The 19341-nt window shown below is 39.3% G+C and overlaps 1 pseudogene; it reads left to right on the plus strand.

The window, feature by feature from the left end:
- LOC141421405 (uncharacterized) overlaps window positions 1–19341 on the plus strand; it is a 76742-nt pseudogene that overhangs the window by 5915 nt on the left and 51486 nt on the right.

The raw sequence follows: 19341 nt of genomic DNA on the forward strand, positions 1-19341 counted from the left end.
TTACAGGGTTTTTACTTAATAGTAAAAGACAAAATATGCCTAACTTTGGTTAAAAACACTTGTTCTGAGGCTGAGCACTGTGGCTCAAGCCTGTAATCCTCAATACTCAGGAGCCGGAAATCAGGAGATCATGGTTTGAGGAAAGCCCAGGCAAAAAGTTCACGAGACCCTATCCCAACCAATGGGAGTTCAAATCTCAGCTCAGCTGTTTACAATCCAATCCAAATTCTCAAACCATCTAAATTCTCCTCCACTCACCATGATCACTCCAGATGCTTGAAGCCCTTGTTCAGCCTGCTCATGGAGGCTATCTGTTCAGACTATTTCAACCCAGCCATTTGGAGGATAACAATCCAGACCTGCCCAGGCCTAAAGCAAGACCCTATCTCAAAAATAACTAATGCAAAAAGGGGAGTGGTGGTTGTGACAGACTCCCACCTGGTAGGGCATCTGCCTAGCAAGCACAAGGCCCTGAGTCAACTACCAAGCACCAAAAACTTTGGTGAGTGTAGCTCAATGGTAGAGCACTTTGTCTAACATGCATGAAGTCTGGGTTTGAGCCCAGCACCAAAAATAAATAAATCTTGTTTATTCTGCCTTAGGAAACATGACCAAACAGCCCTAAAGCTACAAGATGACCATAACACACCATGCACATTCCTCTGTGCAGATTGTCCCTGTGCCACGTAGCTACATCTTGCTGCAATACCTGTATCTCTCCACCTGAGGGCTCTCTCTAAGCCCACAAAGAGGCCAGAAGTGTGGGGTGACTAACTCATGATACCTGAGAGGTGGAGAAGTCATTGTGCCTGAGCTCCCAGTTGCACATGGCATAAACCTGCTTGATAACACTGCTTTTACGACTTCATCCCCTTCCTTTATTCACTTCTGCCATTTCCTATCTATGCTTCCTCAGACCGCTTCCTCCCAAATAAAGTACTTACACTTGAATCCTTACCTCAACTTCTTCTTTGGGAATGCAACCTAAAACAGCATCTAATTAAAATGTATAAAGCTGGGCACAGTGGCACATTAATCCCAGCTATGTGGGAGGCTGAGGCAGGGGATGGCTGAAGCCCAGGCACTGGAGACCAGCCTCAGCAACATAGCAACACCCTGTCTCTTAAAAGGAAAAAAAATGTATTACATAACCAAAATGTCATTATTCTGTGATTTCATTACCAAAAACAGGGTAGGAGAAAAATTTTCTAAGTTATTCTAAAATTTTGTAAAAAGTTTCTAGGGGGGTTTGTTGCAGTTAAACATATTGAAATGTAATCCCTCAGTTCACAGAACAACCACTGAAATAAAGGAATGTGAATCTTCAAGGGAAAAGTTTGAATAATTGAATGGTACTAAAAAGTAAAAATTGTGTTTTAGATACAGCCAAAGAAGCACTTCTTCTATTTATTTTTGAGGTATCCTGTGTTTAACACCACAGCAATCAAAAATATCAAAATAAACTGAACTTTGAATCACTATATAAAAAAGCAAGCCAAGTTTTTTTAAATTCACATATTTAAATACATTGCAAAAACAGGCTAGCTATTTTTAATCTGGTCTATAAATAAAATTTTTAATGAGTTCAATTTTTTTCTGTATAGTTCTTAGTGTCAAACTCATGGACTTGCACAGGCTACATCCCCAAACCTTGGTTTTTTTTGGTGCTGGGATCGAACCCAGGGCCTCACACATGCTAGGCAAGCGCTGTACCACCGAGCTACATCCCAGCCCACAACCCTTGGTTTTTTGAGACCATTATGTAGTCCAGGCTGCCCTTGAACTTGAACAGGCTTGCTTCTAATGCACAATCTTCTTGCCTCAGCCTTCCAAGTGCTGAGATTATAGGCATGTACAACCATGCCCAGCTGAGTTCAGTTTTTATTGTATCTCACCCTTTTAATACTTCTGCTTTTTGTGTGTTATCATGTAGAAAATCAATAAACTCACACATATTGAGTATGTGTACTCCAAATATTCTTATAGATGGGGCACCCATATACACAATGGAAAGGCTGAATGAAAACTTAGCAAGAGTTTAGAGCTGGGAAATAACATGACCGCATTTGTGTGTTAGGAAGTATGCTTCTAAAAGCAGAGTAGAAAGCCATGTGAGCTTGGGATAGATGACTTAAGAAAACATTTTGACAATCCAATAGAGATAATTGGTCTTAAACCAACACAATAGTGATGGAGAGCAGATATGAACAGTGGATAAAGTGAACAGAACTTGCAAAGCCAACTGTATGAGAGCCAAGGAAAGACTTGAAATTATGGTGATTTGACTTTCAGTTTTGGGCAAAAGTAACTTCATTAAGAGTGGTATGTTCAAGATGGCTGCCAGTGGCTTGTGCCTATGATCTTAGCTACTCAGGAGGACCACAGTTCAAAACCAGCCGGGGCAAAGTGTCCACAAGACCCCATCTCCAAAATAGCCATAGCAAAGTGGAGTGGAGGTGTGGCTCAAGTGATAGAGTGCCTGCTTTGCAAGCATGAAGCCTTGAGTTCAAACCCCAGGACCGCTGTTTTAAAAGAGGGGTGCATTCACCAAGACATGACCTTCCAGAAGACAACAAGCACCAAGAAAATAACAGATTTAGAAGAAAAAGCTAATAAATCTGCTTAATTTGAGTTGTTTGTGAGAGATAAATACTGATTTCAGAAGGCTAAGGTTATAAATAAAAGGTGAGAGTCACTGATAATATTTTATTGATTTATGAAGCCTAAATGCAGATTATTTTTCTTTAACTTTTTGTTGAAAGGAGTCAGTTCTATCATTCTGTTAATTCATACTGAGATTAAAATACACTAAACATTTAAATTTTTTTCATGTATGATGCCTTAAATTCATTTCTCTATATACACAGCTTTTGCTACTGAGTTATTGAACATGACGGTAATCTCATTTCATCAAACTAAAGCAAATCCACAAAAAATTTTCCTTTTTTTTTTTTCTTTTTTTTTTTTTGGAGAGGAACCTCAGCTAATAACTAAGACTAGCCTTGAACTCTCAATCCTCCTGCCCCAGCCTCCAGAGTGTTTCAATTACTGGTGTACCGACCAGGCCCAGCTATCAATTGATTTTTCAAGCTTTTCTGAGAAAATGATCACCACCATGCAGGTCAGCCATTAATTCCAGCTTTATCTGATTACAAAACTTTCCAGTTTCATCTTAAACAAATAAAAATGTCTTCTTTCAAAACACAGAGAGAGGAAGGTAAAACAGGCCATGTCTGGGGGTTGATACCAGTGGGAGGGGGAGGATATAAGGAAAGGGTGTAGGAGGGTAAATATGGTAAAACTGTATGTACTGAAGTATGAAAATGGAAGTGTGACCTATTGAAACTATTCAAGGAAGCGGGGAAAGGGGAATAGAGGAGAATGATGGAGGGGGTGAATTTAACTAAGATATATTGTAAGACCTTTTGTAAACGTCACAATGTATCCTAAGTACAACAATAATATGACAATTAAAAAAAAAAAAGAACTTTCCAGCTTCTGTTAATTGAACTTCTGTGTCATTACTTTTTGCCCTTCCTGGCTCTCGAGCACACAGTATTGAATTTAGCTCATGGTCCCCTATCATCATCCGTATCTTTATGTCCACTAGTTTTTTGTTGGTGGTGTCATTGCACTTACACTACACATTGATCCCATTTCTTTCCCCCTTACATCTTTTTTGACCATACTCAAACTACCTTGAAAATAAATCATTGTTATAATGTTAACCTTCTCATCCATGAGAATGCCTTTTCTCTCCCTATATCAAGGTTCATTCACTCATTCAATGCATATTGCTTCAGCACCTGCCATGTTTCCTTTAACCTTTAACAGAGTATCAATACTTTTCTATAGGTGCTTTCTGCATTTCATTTGGTCACTTTCTAGATACTTCAAGTTTGTTGATATAATAAAAGCCATCATATTTTCTGTCAATTTTTAATAGGTTGGTGAAAAAGTATAGAATAATTCCATTGATAGTTTGGTTCTTGTCATTGTTTGATTCAATCTAACAACATTCCTGGCTTCTTTCATTAATTTTAGTAGTCTGTTTGTTTTCTTAAATTTTCTGTGAAAAAGAAATGTCAAATTATTCTCAGCTTTGCAAAAAAAAAAAAAGGAAAGAAAGAAAAAATGTCAAATTATCTGAGAATAGTCCAGTGATAGAAATAGGGCTTACTGGTGTGCTCAAGGTTCTGGATTCTATCTCTAGCTCTGAAAAAAGTTATCTAAGAATAATGACACTATTATCTCGTCCCTTTCAAGCTTTATACTTTCTATAACTTTTCTTGCCTTACTGAATTAGTAAAGACAATTACTTTTACAAGGATTCATAAACCTACTTCTCAATAATTTAGTCTAAATTGATAATCAGGTCCCCAACTTAGTTTGTAAATTAGTTTCTTTTCTTTTCTTTTAGGAAAAGTCTCTTTTCTTTTTTAGGAAAAAGTCTCTTTATCTTCTTTTAATTCTGTCTAAACATTTTCAGAATTTTCTAAATGAGATTGCATGTACATTTCTTGAGGCAATTTTAAATGCTAAATGGGTTGGGTTACAATGAGATTTGGGTTAAGGCCTAGATAATGCTGGAGAAATGTATCAATGAAATTTTATTTGAATCTCAAGTTCTCAAGTATTTATATAGTAGCAGCTGTAAATGTAGGTTAAATACATTTAACCTACTCCCAACACATATTGAAATATTCAGAGTTGGCCTCTTGAATAATGACAAGTGGAAACGAATGCAGAACTACAGGGATAACAACAATTCTAGTAAAACACCAAGTAATATTCTGTAAGGATGAAGACCCCTGAAGTTCAGGTGTATTTAATATGTCGTGGTTAGATCAAAGAAAAGTCAGGAGATAGTGCCTGATATGTACTTGTTATATGAAGAAAGAGGTACTTTAACTTTGTTCTATGATCATTTTGGCACTTTTCAAAAGCTTTTCATTCCTGTTCAATTAAAAATGTTTCCAGAATGAACCTATTCGGTCATTCTATGGACATTGCACACTTGTTTATGAATCAATTATTGTAAATTACCAATATGTGCTTCTCTTCATTATGTTAATTATGCATATCATTACACTTTTTGTTTTGCTTGGCTTTATTTTAATATCTATCTAGTTAGCAACATTGATACCAAAACAAAGATTTGACACATGTTTGGAATGGAGTATAACACAGAGTCAATTTTAATATTTTATTGTGAAAACAGGAAAGTTACACCAGGCATGGTAGTACACGCCTGTGATCCCAGCACTCAGGAGGCTGAAACAGAAGGATTGAAACTTTGAGATCAACCTGATCTACATAGTGATTTCAAGGCCAACGTGAGTACATAATGAGACCCTCTCACCAAAAAAAGAAAAACAAAAGCACTCTCCAGATTGTATTTCAAATGATGACATTTTACTTTTTCTCCTTTACAAGATTTATTCTCTTATTTTCTGTGACAAGTTTTATTCATCATCCTTAACGGCCATTCCACACTCACAAGAATTATGACAAGAAAATAGCAAATGATACTACTGCTTATATTCATCCTGAGATATGTTGATTAAATTTAATTAATAATTTGGGGCATTAAATAATTTTAGGTGAAAAGCCACAATAAGGACAAAAAGAACTCACACTAAGAAGAGAGCAGTAAATATATAGTGATAGGGTAGCATTGGCTTAAAGCACTAAAAGCAGAAACATTTTTTTTTTCTCTCAGAACTTTGTTAGGTGTTGGGCAAGAGGAAACCCTCGAAACAGTTGCCCATCTGCTGCAGGACAACTGACATAGAGGAGCTTTTTAAAAGCAGAAACATTTAGAGATCACTCTTCTTCAGCCTTTTCTAGTGCACAAATCCAAACAGTGCTATGCCTTAAGTTGCTTTCTTTCACTTTACAGATGCTGAAAACTTTCAAGTTTCTATTTCCTAGAAGTGGGAGGGGGAAGCTGGTTATTATTCCTAAACCCATTGAAATTGCATTTGTGGCATCAAAATGGATTTTTTTTAAAGCAAGATGTTGGATTGATAGTAAAGCAGGTGTTCTGTCACAAACGAAAGCAAAAATTAATAAGAGACCTTAGCAAAAGAAAGACTATTGGTTTTGCACACCCAGAGCAAATTGGCTGGATTTAGAAGAGCACACTTTGATCTTTTCCAGACTAATTACTGCTCTGTGGTTTGACTGTTTTGTGCATTAGTTGCCCTTCATACAAAACCGAAACTGCTATGGTACACAGCTGTAATACAAATGAAAATCTGACATTCAGTAAACAAAGCATGGCATGGGTCATTCTTCCAGCACAGTAACTCCATAATACAATTTTAGAATGCCTTTTGTATACCAAAAATATGACACATTTTGAGGCAGTTTTGAACTCAGAGTAAGCAGTCAAGGCTGTTTATAAAGGATGGAGAAATTGCTCCCAACTCTGATCTATAAATATAGATTGAAATAGTTTATTTTGACATTGTAGAATTGCTGAGGAATTTACATATTTACAGAAATAAATGTGTTCATTTTTAGAAGATGGTTCTTCATTTGTTTATAAGGTTAGTTGGGAGCAAATTTCCTAAGTAGCTGTTTGCAATAGCAAGAATGATGTTTATTCACCAATATGATCTGGATTTGCTCCTAGTAAGAAATTCAGATCATTTCATACATAGGCTTTATATAAAAGTTCACATACTTTTGTTTATAGTGCTGGGGATTGAATCCAGGGCCTTGCACATTTTAAGCAAGTGTATCACTGAGCTACAGTACCAGTCCTAAGCACATGATTTTAAATTAAAATGTTTGTTTTTAAGAAAATACAAGGAATTAAATAGTATTTCCAACAACTACCAATGAAAGAATTATTTAGAGATTGTTGGAAATGTAGGCCCCAAATGACCACGCGGAGAGGAGTGGCCTGGCCAAGAGATTCTTTATTGCCGGGTGGGAGAGGGAGAGAGCCCGGGAGGGGGGGCAGGGACTTAAACACCCCTCCGTGAGAAGGATCTTATGGTCCATGCTGATTGGAGGTTGGGGCAGAAGGAGGATTCAAGCTAGACTTGAGGCAGGACTGTGACCCTGGAAAACAGAAGCTTAAGGGTGCAGCAAGAACAGAAACCTATCGGCGCCATTATTGCCAACACTCCTCCCTTTTTTGTTTGTTAAGGAAGGGGGGCGTTGTGTTCGCTCTGGCTTCTCTGAGCTGGCAAGGGGCAGCGTAGGGGAAGGGAGGGTCAGTTGGCAAACAATGTTGGGGTGGTGAGTCTCATGATGGCGTACACCCAGGCTCTGAAAATGAAGATTTCCTCCTCCCTGAAGTTGATGAAGGTCTCTTGTAGCCATAGATCATAAATGGCCTCGAGCCAATCCTCTGAGCCGTGAATGGCAGGTATCAGCCAACTATCCTCGCGTTTTGGAGAGGTTGGTGTCCCTGGAGGTACAGCTGGTTAAACTTTGATTAGCAATAGCAGACATGCAGTGTGATACAAGGGAGGAAGCTTAAGAATAGGAGAGCAAGAACATAGGCATTAGGATGGGCACTGGCCAGGAGAACCACTGTGAAATGTTCTTCCCTAGACAATTCCAAGAGTCCTCCAATTCCCTTCTCCATTTTCTAATTGTTTCTTGAGAGGTGCCGCCATTGGGGGAACCCATTGAGCTTGACAGCAGTGGGTGTCATGAGAATGACCAGATGAGGGCTGGTCCATCGAAGTCCCAATGGAGAGGGTAGAAGATCCTTTTGGAGAACAAGATGCCCTGGTTTAACAGAAATTGTTATAGGGTGGGGCAGGATCTGGCTTGCATGCTCTCTGAGAAGTTCCCTGAGAAGGCAGGTAGTCAGCCAGAGGAGCAGAGTCTATTGGAGTCAAGTTTTCTAAGAGAAATGGGTGGCCATACATTATGTAAGACCCAGATAGGAATATTAGGAGGAGCATAAAAAGGTGTCTGTTCAGGGACTACATACCTAGGGATCTAAATTCTACAAAATCCTATAACTGCCAGGAAAGCTGTAAGCTGTCTTATGGTATGGGGGTTTGGAAACAGAAGATTGGGTTGATGCATTTATGGCTCAGGGAGTGAGTCTGTCCCATTACGGCCACACCGAGGTAGGTGACCTGTGGGAGGCAGGGACTGTCAGGATTTAAATGTAACACTCTTGGATAAAAGAGAGCTTTAGCTCATTATTTTATATAAATTGACACTTTTAACTTTTTAAATGTTTGTACCATATTTAAAGTATAACATAACACTGTTACAAGGTGGTCATTTAAGACACATAAGTAAATATGTAAATGGGCTCTGATTTAGTAGTACTTAAAGCTTGACAAAAGCAGCAGAAAACATGAATAATTTCTTTGATAAAATCTTTCTCTGTAATGGTTTTTTGTAGATGTTACTCAGAGCAGAACAATATTAAGATAACCTTGTTATTTCATAGACATAGAGAATTTGATTTTAGTTTGACATGACCCTAAAAATCTTTCAGGCAACTCTTAGATTTTATTTAACTTTAACTTTATCACACACCAAAGCTTTTATTATACACTTTTCAAACTTACTCAGACCTTCATACAACATACTAAACCCCTTTGATGGTTTGTCTTTATCCTTCCTATTTGAAACAATCTTTAGGACAAATCCTTCTTTACAAAATCCCTTCTCATCCAAAAAACCATTTCTTTTTCCTTTAACTTCTCAAAAAATACATTTATTACCTATCTATATCCTTTCCAGTTGTTTACTTTGTAATTTATATTTTAAAATTAACTTTTATAAGAATTTTAAATTTATTGTAGGGGCTGGAGCAACTAATTAGTAGCCCTTAGTGTTTTTGGGAATAGGCATAAGGCCTCATGTCCCTCAGGCTTGAGAGGATATTGTTTTGGGTGTGGAAACTGTGAGGGATTTTTGAGTTTTATTTGAATAGGGAGGGCCATCCTGGCTCACCCTACACGCATCTCACCAGTCCACACTGTGGAATCTCTTTGTTCCTGAAGGAGGGGGCAGCAGAGATAGCTGCCTGCGGGGGAGGAGAATTGAGCTTTTAGTTGAGATAGTAAATCCCATCCCAGCAGGGCACTGGAGTTTCAGGTACTATGGGGAAAGAGTGATAGAAGAAGAGGTCTCCCCAAGAGCAGGCCAGAGGCCAGGTAAACTAGCGCTCCAGGGGCTGGCCAGATTTGCCTCAAACAATAACTTTTGTCACTGGACCAGGGACCAGGAGAAAAAGGTAAAACAGAGAAACGGGCTCCACTGTCTAGGAGGAAAATGACCTTTTGTTTTTCTGCCATTATGGCTCCTCAACATTGATGCCAAGAAGTGGAGTGTGGCCAGGAGACTTGGACCCATCAATGCATAGAAGGTGGCACCTCGCCTTCCATCTGGAGGCGGGGGCACTTAGACCTCCAGTGGTTACCCTTGCAGAGGGCAGGGTCCCGGTTGGGTCAGGGCTGTCTCCCGGGCTGTCCCCCCTTAAGCATTCTCTGCAGAAATGCCCCTCCTGTCCACCATGGTAGCAAGTTCAGGATACAGGCCCCAGTTGGGCGGGGCCCTCTCTGAGAGCAGCAATGAGGCCATGGTGTCTCTTATCTTTTTCTCTCCTGTTAGGAAGGTCCCGGACATACAGACATAGCCATAAATACAGACATGGCTGGCTGTATTACTTGTTTCAATGACTTTTCCCTTCAGCCACAGTCTGAGTTTTTACAAATATCTGGGGCTGACTGTTAGGAATTTATCTTCGAGGAGAACCTCTCTCACCTGTGACTCAGTCCACCATGGTATGCTTTCTGATAGCATCCTTAAGATGCTGTAGGAAGGTAAGAGGATTTTTTTCTTTTTAAGTTGTTGCTGTAAAGTAAAGTTGTTATTTTACATTGACACCTCACCTGACACTCTGGAGAGCAAGTCTCTGAACTGTTCTGAGCCTCAGTTTCCTCACTTGAAAAATGAGGGATCTGGTCTAGGTTAAACTATGTTTTTCTACTATGAGATGGCTGAAGTGATATTAATGCCACTTATCTTCCTTACCATTTATTTATTTATTTATTTATTTTAGTAATACTGGGGACTTGAACCCAGGGCTTTGAACATGCTGGGCAGACATTCTCCCATTGAGCTACTTCCTCAGCCCCAAATATTATTATTATTTTTTTTTTTTTTACTTTGGCCGTTCTGGGCTTGAACTCAGGACTTTATGCTTGTAAAGCAGCACTCTACTGCTTGAGCCACATAATCATTTCCAACCTGAGTGGCCTGGGCCTGAACCCATTGCTTTTCTAATGAGATAAGAGTCTGGTTTAGTAGAAGCATAATATCCTTTCATGCCAGTTGAAAGGTTTGGATCACAGAGATAAAGGCTTGAATGTATTGGTCTGGGCAGGAGTACAGCTGTTTAGATGTTTTTAAATTTCCCTTAGATCTGATAACTGGAAGGGGACATACAACCTGCCCTCTTCCTACCATTGCCTGTTGGAGAGGGAAGCACTCATTAAGAGGTTCTGAGTATTGGGGTGGCTTACTTTTTTTTCGTTTATAGAAAAGGTCTAATTGGAGTATGGTATTGTAATTTAAGGAGCCCTGTGAAGGCCACTTCTCTTGGTCACCCGAGGCATACTGAGGTCTGGCCTCAGTACAAAGCTTCCAGCATCTACCAGCCAAAGACTGGAAGATGCAGGTCCCATCTAGAAAGAACAAAACGTTAGGATCCTGTCTGTTAGCCAACAGCAGGCAGCCTCTTTAATAAAGGCTACCTTTTTAACAAAGAAATCATTTGTAAAGTTAGAGAAGGGCATTCAGAGGGCATTTCAGGCCAATAACAGGGCCATACGGGACAACTAGTGTTAATATTTGGAGGGAAAAATTTATGCTGAGATCAAACAAAGGTATAGAAAATTCTAAATGAGAAATTTAGAGACCACAGTAATGTCTATTTAGTTATTTCTGGAACTACAACCTTGAGCTAACAATTGACTTACAAGGGTCTGATGCCCTGAGGTGTGAGGTGGGGCTCAGAGCAGGACTTGTGCAAGGCGCCACTCCCTCCACTCACACCTGGGACAAATGACCCTGACTGCCTAGTCTGATCCTGCGGCCTGTCGCCCTTCCCCCCTTCCTGCATACTCTAAAGACCCGAAAAGGGGCCAGTGATGTTGGTTGTCTAAAGGATAAGTGGGCCAGATTTGAGTGCAAAAGTGGATTAAATTTTTGGTTTTATATCTGGGGTCAAACCCAAGGTGTCTAAACTATTGAGGAGGCATCTCAGTGGGGAGTCAGACGGCAGAGAAGATGTACAGGCACCCATTATGAAGGACCTGGTCCCGGAATGGGAGAGGAGGATATTATGTACTGTGAAGTGTCCCCACGCAGCAAAAATACCTGACAACAGCACAAGGCCCACGAGAATCAGTCGTCATTGAGTTCTAGTGGCATGCTGGTTCAAATGGACGAGGGCTATGGGTCACCTGGGCCCAGGCTTTTTGACGAGGGGTCTCTGAGACCCATGACACAATGGATCCAAGCCCGACAACTGAGGGAATCCCTCTGCCACCTGAGCCACCCAGAAATAGCCAAACAGGGGGAGTGTTTGAAAACCCCAGAGACACCGAAGGGAGAGACCACAAAGGGAGCCTGAGAAGGGTATGCGGACTCACCAAGGAATGTCCTGTGTTGGATGCAAGCAGGGTGATCGGGAGGATGAGTCCTGGCCAGTCATGTCCTCAGGGTGGTCATGGGGTGAGTTGGAATGGGGGTCCCACCAGGATTAGTGGGGAGCCCCCATCTGAGTCATGGCACCAAAGTGTTGGAAATATAGGCCCCAAAGTGACCACGTGGAGAAGAGTGATCTGACCAAGAGATTCTTTATTGCCGGGTGGGAGAGGGAGAGAGCCGAGAGAGCTGAGAGAGAAGCAGGAAGGGCAGGGGCTTAAATACCCCTCAGTGGGACTCAGCATGATCTGATTGGTTAGGATCTTATTTCATGCTGATTGGAGGTTGGAGCAGAAGGAGGATTCAAGCTAGATTTGAGGCAGGACCGTGACCCTGGAAAACAGAAGCTTAAGGGTTCAGTAAGAACCGAAACCTATTGGCACCATTATTGCCAACAGAGATCACTATAATTATTAAAGCACAAACATTTTGCTCATAATTGAGTTATCCTTCTAAAGGGCATGATTTTAAATACATTTGATGAAACAATTTGTTCTCCCTGCCCATGGCTTTGCTTTTTCATTATTTCAATTGCCTGTGGTCAACCACACTCCAAAATGTTAAATGGAAAATTCCAGAAATAAACAAGTTTTAAATTGTGCATCATTCTGAGCAGTGTAATGAAATCTCACACCATCCCACTCCATCCTTATCAGGGCATGAATGGTCCTTTTGTCAGAATATCCACACTGATGTATTACCTCTATGAGCTAATTAGTAGTGGTCTTCAGATCAACTTTTACAGTTGGAAATACAAAACATTCTTAGCTAGATTGGACCAAAACAATAAATAACACCTTTATGTGTTATTTCCATCTCAAACTTTTGAAAAGAGGTGACTCAGAGAATATCGGCAACATACTTCATCTACTTAACTGTTCATTAGAAACTGAAAAATGTCCAGGATTGATCGATGGCCAAAAACCATAACCAAGACAGTACACCCGTGTGTGCTAAAGATTGGAAATATCGAACTCTTCCTTTTCAGCCATTTCAGAATGCTATGCATTGCATGTTGTGCACATTTTTCTTTCATAATTATTCTTTTAATTGCTATATGAATCATATACGTGTTCTGACCTTCAATGCCTCGTTTTTGTTCTCAAAATTTAGCCAGCTATAGCCTTCATGTACACACAAAGCTGTTTTCTAAATGCCTGTTTTTGTCTGGCTCACTTACCTTTACCTAACAGAACAGTTCTCCTGAGGAAATAGTCACCCATTCACAGCAGGAGACTTGAGAGTTCAGCACAATAGATTTTCACAATCTGGTTAGAAGAGGCTTTGGGCCACAGCACTAAGCACCATGTGGTAAGGTAGATAAAGATACAGAGATGGAACCATAGACTTCAGCCAAGTAGATTGGAGAATAACAGAGAATTTATAATGCTTTCTACTTCAGCAGCAATCAAAGCCAACCTCTGCAAATTAATCAGCCGGCAAAACACGAAGAACAGAGAAAAAAGGATATTGATTCCAGGAGAAGTCACCTATATTTTATTTTCCCACTAAAAATGATCACAGAATGCTATTCTAAAATATGAACATTTTCCCCCCAAAGTATAAAACAGACTACCTCCTTTTTGCTAATATTTCTAAGGTTATCTCACAATAACACCAAAAAAAACTTATTTGGTTTTAATTTTCAGCTGGAGAGAGATTGTTAAATAAACACTTAAAGCGTTATTTGCCAAGCATTTTTTTCTCAAAGATGTTAGAGCTTTGGCATTACAGTCATTTACTGATTACTCAGTTAAGTGTCCTTTCTTTGCTGGGATCATTAATTAGTTTCCCTTTCCACTGGCTTTTGTTTCCCCTGCCTTTAGATTTACATACTATCTACAAAGCAACAAGGCATTAAGAAATATTATCATTTCCTTTTCAAAACAGAAATATTACTATTTCCTTTTCAAAATAAGTTTTCTGGTTACATATCCAAATTAAAGACCCCTTCTACCTTACCTTACTCAAAAAGGTAAAAAGAAACATATTTCTTTTGCAGTAGAAGCTGTTTTCCATAATGTCTCCCTAATGATCCTATAATGTTTATAATGTCAATCAATTTTAGTCTTGTGATTGAAAGGTTTTTTTAATTCCCCCAATAGTTAATGTTCCAAGCTTGTGCTTTGGGGGTTATTATAGTCACAAGTTCTGTTTTAAATTAAACACCTAATTAAAAGAAAGCCATACATAAATAGCAATGTGTATAAATCGGAACGCAGTAACAGGGTCCCCTTTTCCCACAAGGCTCTTAGAACTTTTTCGTGCTCAGGAAAAAACTGGAATTTGTCAATTAGCTCAATTGCAAACATGCCACTTTGTTTAGTATGCAAATTGGTCAGCACTGACACAAGCAAGTATTTGTGTGACAGAAAGGCAGCAATTGTCATTTGGCTTCCAGAAATACCCCTGTGAAGCAGAATGCTTTTCTAGGTCAAATGGAGACTATTGCCAGCAGTACCTTACTTCCTTCTGGAAGGACCTAACTTCATCCAGAGGAGAAGAGAAAAAAAGGCTCAACCTTTGGGTGAAAAATTAGTGCTTTTGTGAAATTCCATTTAAAAAAAGAATAACTCAACATATAATAGGGCTTTTAACTGCTCCCCAAACCATTTTTCTTCTTCTTCAGTTTGGAGGTTACAAGGTGCTTTTTAAAATGGTTTTAATGCTTGCCAGTCACTGAGAAGATTAAAGACATAAACAGCCCAGGATGCATGGGAAGGCTCCACACCACCACTGTATCAATGCCTTGTTCTTATTTCTCTGCATTCAGACTCACAAACAAGATCTGAAGTTTTCAGAGTCCATCCAGAGCAGAGTGGAAGCATTCCATCATGAAGTGAGGTTAGATAGAGAGCCACATGCCTTGTGGCCTTAGGAAAGTTATTGCATGTTTCTCTTTCCCATGTGTAAAGTGAGGATAAAAGAGCTTGGTGGCATAAAGCTTAAGAATGAGTTGTGTCTTTCAATGGTTTGAAGTCAGGTACATCAAAGCAAAAGAAAGAAAACCTACTGATCTGAGCAGATTGAGTAATAATCACACGTATTAAATACTCGTGGATAGTCCACTTGTATTACATACTTGTCTATGGTCACAAAAGTTGCAGTGTCAATCCAGGAGCTTATCTCAAATGATAAACTGTATGTGAAAATACTTTGTGAAACATGAAGTAGTACACTTGTAATGATAATAGTGTTAACAGTGCCAGTTCAGTCTGTGATCAGAAGACTCCCAAATTCTTTGTCCCATGTGGAAGAATCCATGATAGAACACGTGAGTGTAAAGGAAGTTTATTAAAAGTTAGGGACAGGAAATGCAAGGGGAAGCATAATGGGAGCTAGTGGAATCTGCTGGCAGAGAGAGCATGCTTCTCTTTCTCAAACCAGGTGATTCCCATCCAATAATCAATGAGTGAGGAGGGCCATGGGTGGTTCCTTTGAGGTGAGGGTGGTCTGGGTCATTCCTGAGCCAAACATGGGCAACCTACATACACATAGGAGTCCTGACCTTTCCCTACTTCTAGCCAATAGTACCAGGTATGAAGTGCTTACAGTGTACCAGGAATGTGAAACAAGGGATTTTTTTTTTAAACTTCAGAGCAACCTTGGGCCATAGGTACTATTACCCCCTTTTTATAAATGACAAACTTGAGACTGAGAGACACTAAATCCCTTGACTGTGCTACACAGCAAAGAAGGGAGAGCCCCAAGGAGAAGTGTAGGTCAGTCTGACCTCCTAACTCATGCACGCTATCCACGTTATACCCAGCAAGGGCTCCTCTGGCAATAATTCTGTCTCTTCCCCACTTCAGAGTAGGGTGCTTTTGTCCTGGATTTGTGGCTCAGATGGTAGGGCACCTGCCTAGCAAGAGAGAGGCCTGAGTTTAAACCCCAGTACTGTCAAAAAAAATTAATAACAATAATGATGAAGTGAGACTATATGGTTTTATCATGACTAACAATGTATACCTTCAAAAACACGTTATTCTGAATTAAAAAGTTGAAACATGACATGTTTTGTTCATAAAAGGCTTTTTCTAAATTGCTGTTCTTATGCAGTACTTATTTTTTAGAAAAAGAAGTAAACACCACACCCTACAAGAAATTCTTTCTGGCCAGGCACCGGTGGCTCACTCCTGTAAGCCTTAGCTACTCAGGAGGGAGATCAGAAGGCTAGTGGTTCGAGGCCAGCCCTAAAAAATAGTTCATTCGACCCTGTCTCAAATACCTAACCAAAAAAGGTATGGTGGAGTGACTTATGTGGTAGAGTGTCTGCCTCGCAAGCATGAGGCCGAGTTTCAAACCCCAATATCACCAAAACAATTTTAAAAAAAGAAAGTCTTTCTGTTCTTATTTTGTGAGTGCAATAAGCACTGTGTACATCAACCAATCACATCATTACTTGATCACAGTTAGGTTTGGAAATATCTAATAATTATTGATTAAAAATAAATTTAACTTAAAAAAATTAATACTAAACTCTATGGCACCAGAAAATATTGGTAACACTGGCATTATATTTGTAATCAAATAAACACATATTTGCCAATTCTACATATGAACTTTCTAATCTGAAAACTTTCTAGTGTGGAAATAACAGGCACATAAAGCAGTATGCTGTTAAATAATTTTAGTTAAAAATGTAGAAGACTCAGAACTAGGGATGTAGCTTAGTGGTAGAGAACTGAAAATTCAACTATAGTAATACAAGTCTTGCTAGAATAATGAACTGATAATTGAGCATTTCATTACAATGCAGGGGAAACATTTTCTGTTATCAAAATATTGTCTTCATTCTACCATTACAGTTACTCTGTGGAAACTTTTAAAAAGATTAGGTGCTATGTTTTGAGGAAACTTGATGTGAACTTTGCTAACAATGATCCCAGTAAGTTTTTAGAGAACTCTTTGGAGAAATTGCAGTATTTCATGCAAAACGGTATCCACTTTACCACTAAGGTAATTTTTTACTCACCATGAAATGAAAATCTATATTCTGCTCTTCCTTGCATGTCTCTTTAAAACCTCAAACCAGAAGAATGAGTCACATTTTGGACCGTTTTCTTTTTTAATCTTCTTCACTCTTCTATTCTGTTATAAAGGGATACTTAGTTTTAACTAGATTGCAATTTCATTTGAAAGGAATTGAACAAGTTTTCTAGAATGAGTTAAAGATTAGCCGCTGAGTATTTTGGCAGCTACCTGTAAAGACACAAGGATCTGTAAAAAATGGCACACCTAGATTTAATGCAGATAATATTTGGTTCTTTGAGATAGAAATGATGTAATTGTGATATAGGTAGGAAAGATATGTAAGATATACTTTTCACTTTTTTCTTTGGATAAGCACAGTTTTGTTTGTAGAATTTTATTATGTTGAGAATGCTAAATACACAGGTGAATTTCTCAGAAAATCACAACAGAAACATCTGGTATTGTTTTTAATTCAAATGGTGAAACATACACAATACTGTTCTGTCTATTTACAATTAAAGAATGAAAACCGAAGCATGTGATCAAAATCATTACCTCATCATTTTTTTTGAAAAAGAAAGGAGAAAAAGTATTAGGCTGTTAGTTTTGTAAATAGGCATTAAAACACATAGGTCAAGCAAGCCAAGAAACGTCAAAGGTTAAAAATAAGAACAAGTAACCTTTGCTATATAGTGAGACCCTGTCTCAGAAAAACACCTTCCTGCCTGCCAAAAAGGAGACTGAAGATAAAGGGAGCCTGTTAATTTTCTATTGCCATGTAACAAATTACCACAGACTCAGCAGCTTAAACCAGCACCCAGTTATTAGCTCACAGTTTAAGCAGGTCCTAAGTCTGGGCACTGACTTCCCACTGTCCCCTCAGGGCTGAGCTGAGTTCTCTGCTCCCAAGCCACCAAGTTTCCGTCCAGGTGTCAGGCAGTCATCAAGGGCTTGACTACATAAAGATGGGTTTCCCAGCTCCCTCAGGTTGTTGACAGAAGTCACTTCCTGGCAGCTGTGGGAATGAGGGTTTCGGTTTCTTGCTGGAGGCTAACTGAGCTCCTAAAAGTCACTCACAGTTCTTTGCCACATGAGTTTCTCCAATATGGTCACTTACTTCAGGATGGCTTAGTTACTCAAAACCAGCAAGAGAGAGTCTCTCACCTCAGGAAGGGTCCAGTTCCTCTTTTAAGAGTTTTCATCTGATCAAGTTAAATCCATCCAGGATAATTTTTTGATTAACTCAAACCCGATTGATCTGGAACCTCTCACCCTAAGCCATCTTCTGTGGGCTAGAAGCAAGTCCTGAAAGGGATAATATAGGGCATGACCACCAGGGGCGCAATCACTGAAGCCACAAAGGAACCAAATGAAAGAATCTTTTAAGTGGACTAGTAAAAAGCTGTAAGATCCCAGATTAAGGCAGATTCAAAAAAGTTTACCAGATATACATATACTTAAATTTGAAATGACTGTTATAAAACGCTAGGGTCCCTTCATTTTCTTATCTGTGAAACGAACAATGGTAATGCTCAAAGTATTTTTCTAATGTATATGCGTACATATGTAGGTATATATAGGAGACTAGCTTGTTAAATCTAGTAGTATTGATTTTAAAGAGTAAAATAATTTAATGACTATCATACAAGATCTTCATTGATATCTGAATTTCAATTCTAGAAAAAAACGAAAGCCAGCTGAGCCAAGGGTCCTGCAGTCAGGGCTGACACGCAGACATTTAGTGGCGATCTTGAAGCGTGACAAGCCGCCTGCCTCAATTGGCTCTAACTGGAAATGCCAACCATGTGCCCTGGTAACAAGCAATGGATGTATATAATTGACAAGGAGGGAAAAGAGAAAGGTAATATCCACTGATTTTTATGTATCCATTACCCTCTTTCGCCTTGTAGAGACCTCCTTAATGCCTGCATTCCCGAATGTCACTAGCGTGACCGATACAACTGTTTTAGCTTCGTGTCAGTCACCATGTAGCTTAGCAATCGGCGACCGAGGGAGACCGGGACGGGTGCAGAGCACACTGCCCGAGGCTCATTCCTCTCCTTTACGACTGAAATGCACTGGTTAGGAAAGTAGTGGAGCCGTCTCGCCGTGAGGACTCAGTCTCTGCACTAATGACCTTTCACTCACGGGGAGACACTGGGTGGCGGGGGAGACGTTCCCAAATGTTCAATGTCCTTCTAAGAAAAAGTTCATGAAGAATTAAATTTCTGCTATCCAGAAATTCCAGGGCACCCAAACACTTACTTCTCCAGAAGCTCGTTTTGCATCCTGAGCTTAAAAAAAAAAAAGAAACAAAAAAATGTCATGTCCTTTGTCACAAAAAAGGAAAAAACGGTTAATGATTTCACAAGAAGCAACCCTGCACTCTCTTTCTAGAAGTCTACTTCATTTATTTATGTGTGTATATATTTGCATTCACAGGGTTGCCAGATACCATTCAATGTGCGAGACTTTTAGAATTCTGTGACATGCATATGGCCCGTGAAGATCTGAAAGGAGAGAAGTCAGAAGATAATGAGCCAATTTCAGGTGTCTTCACATTCTGTCAAAGTGAGCATTGAAAAGTTTTTATCACTATTATTTACATAACAGAGGAAGAAAAAATACTTTGAAATTTGTTGCTGGTCTAGAACACTTGACTAA

The sequence above is a fragment of the Castor canadensis genome, chromosome 3, assembly GCF_047511655.1.
Source record: "Castor canadensis chromosome 3, mCasCan1.hap1v2, whole genome shotgun sequence".
Lineage (NCBI taxonomy): Eukaryota > Metazoa > Chordata > Mammalia > Rodentia > Castoridae > Castor > Castor canadensis.